Raw genomic sequence first — 9,296 nt, 5'->3', positions numbered from 1 at the left:
ATATCTCTAAATTCTGTCATAACGAAACACGTTATGTCTGCTACCTGGGTTATAGTAGAGTTACCTATGTTATGGTAGTAGCTATCATAATGAAATATATCTGTAAATTCTGTCATAACGAAACACGTTATGTCTGCTACCTGGGTTATAGTAGAGTTACCTATGTTATGGTAGTAGCTATCATAGTGAAACATGTCTGTAAATTCTGTCATAACGAAACACATTATGGCTGCTACCTGGATTATAGTAGAGTTAATTATGACGAAAAGCAGCATATATTAGCAGTTTTTGAACAACATAATCACCGTTGATTCATAACATAGAACTTGACAAGACAAACTATCCTCCAATAGAAGACTTTTATAAATTTGGAGAAACAAATCCCAGCAATAGGAGAAGAGATATATTTACAAGATTCAATCTACATTTGTTTACTTTTGTCCTTTTCACCAGGTTAGGTTGGTTTTGTTGATTATTACTTATCATCAGTAACTCTGGTCAAGAAATAGCTGGAAACGGAAATCAAGGTGTTCAAATTATTATTTTTCTTGTAGTTGAAATTGGTGAAAAACAAAATAGTGAATTTTTTCTAAGGCCATAAGTTTCTTGGTCGGTCATTACCTGCTGAGTTTTTGCGATATACTGGTAAGTTTAGCGAGGAATAAATAACTGAAAAATACAGTCTGGATATTTTACATACATTTACAAACTGAATTTTGTGTGTGTGTGTGTGTGTTAAGATAAACAATAATTCTTCAAGTGACTTTTGGTAAACACAATATTTAAATAAAATGTTGTATATATCTCTTATGATATAAAGTATTCGGAAACATAAAAGGATTAATAGAAACTAACACAAGATATGTTTGGAATAAAATAAATAGAGCTTTGATTTTATTCTTAAATAAATACAAAATAGTGAAACAGAAATGTATTGAAACATCTTGGGCAGTTTTTATTGAAATTTCATAAAAGAAACCCACAGTGGCATTTAACTACACATTTCAGCGCATGTAAGTATTTAACAAAATAAACTATTATACAAATAGCTAATAGAATTTACAGATATGTTTCACTATGATAAATACTACCATAACATAGGTAACGCTGTGTCTATACAGGGATTTAGCATATAAGACATTTGGTTTTAAAGAAAAAATTAATTCGACTGACAGATAGAAAAATAGCATTCACACATTATATAATACTTTTCCTTGTTAAGTTTCTGTAAGTAATCTTAAAGCTCAATAAAAATTATAGCGTCATTGGTGTTAGAATGTAGTACGTGACTTGCTTCATCCTACACACCTCAATTTCTTTGTTTTTGCGTCATTGGTGTTAGAATGTAGTTCTCAACTTGAATGGTCCTTTATTTTTCTCTTTTGATACCTTACAGAATTTGTTTATGATCAGATTATATTTTTGCACATGTATCTCGTTGTTGGTTTCTGTTGAAGGCCATAATGTACCACGTACGTGATCGCCTTTCCTGATGTTGGATAATGGACAGATTTATAATTAGTCAGAAAGATAATTAAGTCTGCCTAGGGTGTGATTAAAAATAGATAAATGTGCTATGAAAAGCATTAACTAGCTAGTTTTAAGGACATGTTTAAATTACTTAACTGAACAACCGAAGTTGAAGTATTTCTTTTTGGTGAAAACAATTTAGTATACACCTTAAAGTGTAGTAGAATAAGTTGCATCGCCAGATGGAGCTACCAACATTGAAGTATCGAATGAATGCAATATGTTTGATTATTATTTTATAGATAATCTTCGAAATATTTTACAAAACTACAAGCTATTAAGTTAACATGGTTTTTGTATTGACATGAATTGAATTTTCACTAGTATATGCGAGCCAGAAGGAAAGTCATAAAGTGAAGCATAATTGTGACTCCTCCCTGCTTGTATCAAACTACTACCTAGGCCTTCAAGGCCTAATGGCCTATTTATTGGGCTGAAGTTTATGAGGTTGCTAACAGAAGATACTAGATGCAAACTCGTCTGAAAGGACCAAATCCTAACTATGATACCTGACCTCACACAGTTATTTGTGAGTTTTCTTATTCATTTTAATGATTGATAAAATATAGCATATCCATTACAATTAACTAATTCACATCAAATAGGTATAAACAAATGAAAGGATATAATATTAGCAAAATCAATAACAATTTTGCCATCAGACAAGTTTTTAAAGTACATAAGCAAACGGACCATTAGAATTATCCGCTGAATTTTTAAAACGTTATTGACATGGATCTTAATGTTATGAAGTTAGGTGTGAGGTAAGATGTGTTGAAGTTGAGATTACAGTATTCTAAGAAAACAATTGGAGTGAGAGGGTATAGAGGCCGCCTTTCTAGGTTCAGCCTATATGGAGACTAAAAACAAAAACTATGGTTATGAAACCTTGTAATCCCATATACAAGAAAAAGGTGCAGTCAGAAAGAAAAAGATCAATTTGGTGTAGGTTTGAGAAAGGAATATTAAAAGACAGGAGTCCAACGAAAGAAAAAAAAAGAAGACCGGGAGATGTGGAAGAGAACGAATAAACCAAGATAGGCGAAGTAAGAAAGTAATATGTTGTCAGCAACAACGAATACTTATTTATAAATGTGTTATTGATTACCAGTAATTTGTTACGCTTACATTGGTATGGGGCAATTCATGGTGGGAATAAGTACAACCTAAATAAAACTGATGGACATAGGAATGGAAATCTAAGTGTGGGTAAAGCAGAATCATAACAATCAAGCACTAATTGAAAGATTAATTACTTAATTAATTAACAGATTGATCTTTACTTCCCGTGTTTCTCACAACGCAAGACTTTTCAGTTTTGCATCTTAGTTCATTACATTAAAACTGATCAAATTCAAACAAGAGATTGATATATTAGAGGGCTTTTTGTAGTTCTCAACATTTCACAGAAAATTATGAAAATGGTAACATTACATATTGTTTACATCAGTTATGAAATCTACTTCTTTTTTAATAGATACTACAATGTTGGTCTCTTCGACTCCTAATCCACGACTACCATTGTTGTTTTTTTTATCATACCCGAAAGACAAGAGATTTATCGGCACTTCTTGGCAACCGAAGCTTTGGCAACCAAAGTCTTGACAACCGAAGTGCTAATAGCTCATCTCTCCCTCCTGTGGGTCAGAGGCTAGAAGTTCAAATCCAGGGTACGATTCCCCGCGGTGGACAGAGAGCACAAATGAGCCATTGTCTAGCTTTGCACTAAAACAAACCAACAAGTTAATAGCTAATTTCAACGGTTATATAGAGTTCATGCCAGGTTTAGTAACAATCGGTTCAGCGGCTTACCAGTTACATGCGGACACACACACACAAACATAGCTTTTTGTTAAATTATGATTGAGACTATGTCGAGTATTACGAAGACATAATGCTTCAACGTCATTTTACAAGAACCATCATAATAACTGCAATCGTTGCAAGAATGAAATATTTCTAATGACAAGTTTATTTAATTAGTCGCGATTAATTTTAATGAAAGTAGGCTTTATCTATTCCACAATCAATTATGATTTAAAAGGGTTAAATTCTTTTCCTTCTCTTACTAAATAGACTATCTGTTTGTTTTTTTCTTGCCATTAGATATTATCTGGATAATTATCATTTTAAACAACAAACCATTCTTTTTTTCACAAACAAATGTATCAACTTAAATTGAACAATATACTTGGAAAATTACATTACAATTTGTGGTGATATGAAGAAAACCTAGAAGCAAAATTTAATCTCCAGTAAGTGTCATTTATGAAATATTTTCGTTTTGAATCTTTTGTTCTTTTTTTCTTTTATTTTTGGTTCACCCTTCTGATCAATTGCCCCCCCCCCCAGTGGCGCATCGGTATGTCTGCGGACTCACAACGCTAGAAGCCGGCTTTCGATACCCGTGGCGGGCAGAGCACAGATAGCCCATTGTGTAGCTTTGTGCTTAATTCCAAACAAACAAACAAATCTGATCAGTTGTTTTAAACAATGAAGAAGTTTCTACTGAAGAGTATAAAAATAGTAAAGTCAGAATAGCTTATTACTCCACTTTATGTGTTTGTTCGTCCGTGAACTACTGCTACAGTTTTTCGAGTAAGCAGGACTTAACTTGACATACGGACTTTGGGTGGGTCGGGGAGTGTACCCTCATACCGAAGAGGCAAAAACGGAGCCCGCAAGATCACCCGTGCATGATGATTGTCTAGGAGTAGATTGTCAGGTTCACTGAACCCGATCATGGAATTCATGGGGAGCCATGTTTGAAACTGTTTTGATATTCATACTCACAAGATAGCGGGATCAAACTTGGCATATTTACTCAGGTGTCTCGGGCGTTTGTCCCAACAGACCCTTCTCCCCTTGGGGTAGCTACAGAAGTAACTGGGGATAATGGTGGAACTTAATCGGTTTTTGTCATGATAGTAATATCAATTTAAGAAATTTTCCAATTTTGAGTAATTTCATTTGTACATTCACAAGCAAACATAAAAATAAGAACTTAAATATTCTATCAAAATTCGGGAATCTTTACAAATTGTAATATGTTAACCAATATTTGTTCCAGAATTTCGAGCGCAGCTACACTAATTTTGAATTAATAGACTATAGGGAAGACAACTAATAAACGGCACCTACCGCCAACTCTAGGGGTATTCTTATCTGTCCGAAATATGAGACGGTCCCAACGAGACGCGAACCAGGAAACATCAGAAACACAGTAGCGATCCTCTAATACTAGACTACGCCAAGCCCTTGAAATTATATAAGAGCCAAGTACTTTCCACCTACCAAACATTAAACTTATCAATAAAAATAACGTTATTAACGTTACACACACACACCTAGGAAATAATATATATATATATTTATATATATCATCTAAACTTTGTTAAATGCGTCAGAATTAAACAAAATGCAATTTAGAAGTTGTTGTCATAAATATTCAGTAGATATAAATCATTCTACCACAAGTTGAAACATTTATTGGAATAAAGCGAAATATTTACATACGAAATTCCTAATTTAGTCTGTGCAACGTATAAGATTCAAAAAAAGTCCTCGTCCAATTTTCAGAGCTTATTTGTCAAATACGGTTGCAACTTCATTTTGAGATGACATTCTCAAAGCACACATTTACAGAAGCAAAAAGAATGCAAATTGCGCATGCGTATTTTACGTGATTTACCCTTTGCAGAATGAAGAAAAATACGGTAAGTACACTTTTATCGGCCGAATCCAATGGCGCGTGATTTTTTCAAGCATTAGACATAGAGTTAAGTGCCATGTTTATCCCGAAATATAGATTTCTTTCAAGTTACGTTCACAGCTTAGCTATTTATTTACTGAGTGTGGAAACTCGGAAGTTAGAGACGGGTAAATTTAGACTTAAAGCAAGCAACTGAAGTTAAGTACTAAGCTATCACAGAAGATAAAATGAAGGTAGAACAGAGTGGATATGAAAAGGAAAGACCTGGGCTGTATCGTTGGACACAAATGTGGGACAAAAGTTGACATATTCAGGAACTGACTTAATTCACAATTACCAGGAAATAAAGATTTAGACATGAACCTGTTATAATATTGAACCTGTTTTCCGAACGAACAGCACTGGAGAAATTAAAACGCTGAAAAGGAACTGTACTGTGATATCCGATAGCTATAAAACTGGCTAAAGATTTTCCCAGTTCTCCATCGTGATCTGACCAAACTAAAAATAAAGCTTTGAGATGAATATGTAGTGTTATCTCGCCTATCTTTCTAATGTTATCTCGCCTATCTTTAGCTGTTTTTGAGAAATAAATAAATAAACTCGATTTTTGTCAAAGAAACATTACAAGTACAAATAAAGATATTTATTGATAGGGTTAGTGTTAGAACTTGAACAGAAGGGGAATATTCTTTCTTATAGAGTACACATTTTCTATTGGAAACGTTAATTTTTTAGCTCATGCAATAAGCACCTGATTTAGGGGTGCTAACATTTATAGAACTTGTCCTTTTAAACATTTCAGCTGTATGTTAGTGTATCACAACTTAATCTCGTGATATATCCAAATAGATGGGTTTTTTTTTGTTGTTGTTGTTAAACGCAGCTTCTGGCACGCAAGACAAACAAACAAACATCAAAACACACTTTTCAAAACCGATCATTTCGTGAAGTTCACGTCCAACTAGATTAGTCTGGAGATAAAACACACGAAATCACGAGTGGAAAAATGTAAGAACACCAAAACACACTTTTCAAAACCGATCATTTCGTGAAGTTCACGTCCAACTAGGTCAGTCTGGAGATAAAACACACGAAATCACGAGTGGAAAAATGTAAGAACACCAAAACACACTTTTCAAAACCGATCATTTCGTGAAGTTCACGTCCAACTAGATTAGTCTGGAGATAAAACACACGAAATCACGAGTGGAAAAATGTAAGAACAACAATGAAGACAATAAACTGATTGAATAAGAACAATATGAACTTCATACATAGTATTACAATAGCACGAGATTAATATAGTGGTACTTCATAGTATTAGCTTAGTGATACTTAATAAGATTAACATGGTGCTATTTAACACCATATCCATATAGTGTTACTTTATATAATATTAACATGGTGATATTTAACATTAGATCTATATAGTGTTATTTTATATAAGATTAATATAGTGTTACTTTAACACAAGATTAATATAGTGGTACTTCATAGCATTAACTTAGTGGTACTTAATAAGATTGACATGGTGGTATTTAATATTAGATTCATATAGTGTTACTTCATATAAGATTAATATAATTGTACTTAGCGTAGGATTCAAATAGTGATATTTTACAAAAAAAATGTATAGTGATACTTTGCATAAGATTAACAGAGTGGCACTTTACACACAATTAATACAGTAGTCCTTTACATAAAACTGATACAGTGATCCTTTACATCAAACTAATACGGTAGTCCTTTACATAAAACTAATACAGTAATTATTTACATAAAACTGATACAGTGGTCCTTTACATAAAACTAATACGGTAGTCCTTTACATAAAACTAATACAGTAGTTATTTACATAAAACTGATACAGTGGTCCTTTACATAAAACTAATACAGTAGTTATTTACATAAAACTGATACAGTGGTCCTTTACATAAAACTAATACAGTAGTTCTTTACATAAAACTAATACAGTAGCTCTTTACATAGAACTAATACAGTAGTCCTTTACATAAAACTAATACGGTAGTCCTTTACATAAAACTAATACGGTAGTTATTTACATAAAACTGATACAATGGTCCTTTACATAAAACTAATACGGTAGTCCTATACATAAAACGAGTACAGTAGTCCTTTACATAAAACTAATACAGTGGTCCTTTACATAAAACTGATACAGTGATCCTTTACATAAAACTAATACAGTGGTCCTTTACATAAAACTAATACAGTAGTCTTTTACATAAAACTAATACAGTAGTCCTTTACATAAAACTAATACAGTGGTCCTTTACATAAAACTGATACAGTGGTCTTTTACATAAAACTAATACACTAGTTCTTTACATAAAACTGATACAGTGATCCTTTACATAAAACTAATACAGTGGTCCTTTACATAAAACTAATACAGTAGTCTTTTACATAAAACTAATACAGTAGTTCTTTACATAAAACTAATACAGTGGTTCTTTACATAAAACTGATACAGTGGTAATCTACAGGCCTACTTATACTGTAATGGAGTTACAAACTGTCTTTCTAAATTAATCTAGAAATTTAGATGTGTTGCTATGCCATAAGTTTCTGACTTTTATAATAAAAGGACGTTAGTAAAACATAAGCCCATTTTGACAACCGTTATCTAAACCGTTATTTGACGAAAGTCTCTGTTTGTATGTGTCTGCTTATAATTGTGGCGAACCGCTAGACCGATTGTCACCAAACCTGGCTCTTACCCGTCTACACGCTGAACTTAAAACTGATAGAGGTCCGTAACTTGCTTCATCCTACACGCCTCGATTTCTTTGTTTTTTCCTATGTATCCTGGTCTTATTTCCTGATAAAAGTAATGTAGTACCTACGTATCCTGGTTTTATTTCCTGATAAACGTAATGTAGTACCTACGTATCCTGGTTTTATTTCCTGATAAACATAATGTAGTATGTACGTATCCTGGTCTTATTTCCCGATAAACATAATGTAGTATCTACGTATCCTGATCTTATTTCCTGATAAAAGTAAGAAGATACTTTATGTCATAATCTTTTTCCAGGTTAGAATATAATATCTGCTATGAACTTCTGCTCTGTTTTACTAGTGCCAATTAAAATGTAGTTTATAGTTGTGTACTCTGATACTTGTTTCTATCGGTTTCTGGTATTATTTCCTGATGAAAATAACAAGATAGCTCATTCCCTAATCTTGTATATTAGAATGTGAATAATATTATTTTTCTCAATTTCTCGATTTCTTTTTTTTATTTTTCCATCATTGGTGTTAGAATGTTACTACATTATGTTTATCAGGAAATAAGACCAGGATACGTACATACTACATTATGTTATCAGGAAATAAGACCAGGATACGTACATACTACATTATGTTTATCAGGAAATAAGACCAGGATACGTACATACTACATTATGTTTATCAGGAAATAAGATCAGGATACGTACATAATACACCATGCCTAGCGTCAGTAAAACATAAATGTTCTAGCCTTCAGGGTTGAGAGTCGCCTCCTACTTAGTGTACATCCCAAGATTCACGGTTCGTAGCATGTCGCCGTAAAAACTCGTCGTGGATACTTTAAAAGACGACGGGCAATTCCGAAAATTAGGGACGGTTTTATGTAGCATCACACGACATTCTGAAAATGGATAAATAAATAAAAACAGGAAACAATATCAGAATTTAAACAGCATTGTAATCTGCCTTAGGAAACTAGATTATGTATATACACCATATTATATCTCGTATCAGCAAACAAAGATGATGTAGTCATCGCTTGGATATTGTTTGTTTGTTTGTTTGTTTTGAATTTCGCGCAAAGCTACACGAGGGCTATCTGCGCTAGCCGTCCCTAATTTAGCAGTGTAAGACTAGAGGGAAGGCAGCTAGTCATCACCACCCACCGCCAACTCTTGGGCTACTCTTTTAACTACGAATAGTGGGATTGACCGTCACATTATAACGCCCCCACGGCTGAAAGGGCGAGCACGTTTGGTGGGACTGGGATTCGAACCCGCGACCCGCAGACTGCCAG

The 9,296-nt window shown here is 33.4% G+C and overlaps 1 long non-coding RNA gene across 1 annotated transcript in view; it reads right to left on the bottom strand.

Moving 5' to 3' along the window:
* Positions 1-8,900, bottom strand: part of LOC111087859 — a 14,685-nt gene extending 5,785 nt beyond the window's left edge. Inside the window, exons 1-2 of the long non-coding RNA XR_002612483.1 lie at positions 8,707-8,900; positions 4,672-4,677 (exon numbers count right to left, since the gene is read on the bottom strand). This is a non-coding gene — a long non-coding RNA (uncharacterized LOC111087859). The remainder of the gene's footprint in view (positions 1-4,671; positions 4,678-8,706) is intronic.
* Between the last annotated feature and the right edge of the window lie 396 nt (positions 8,901-9,296).

This window comes from Limulus polyphemus, unplaced genomic scaffold (genome assembly GCF_000517525.1).
Source record: "Limulus polyphemus unplaced genomic scaffold, Limulus_polyphemus-2.1.2 Scaffold2757, whole genome shotgun sequence".
NCBI lineage: Eukaryota > Metazoa > Arthropoda > Merostomata > Xiphosura > Limulidae > Limulus > Limulus polyphemus.
This window is presented reverse-complemented; position numbering and strand designations above follow the sequence as displayed.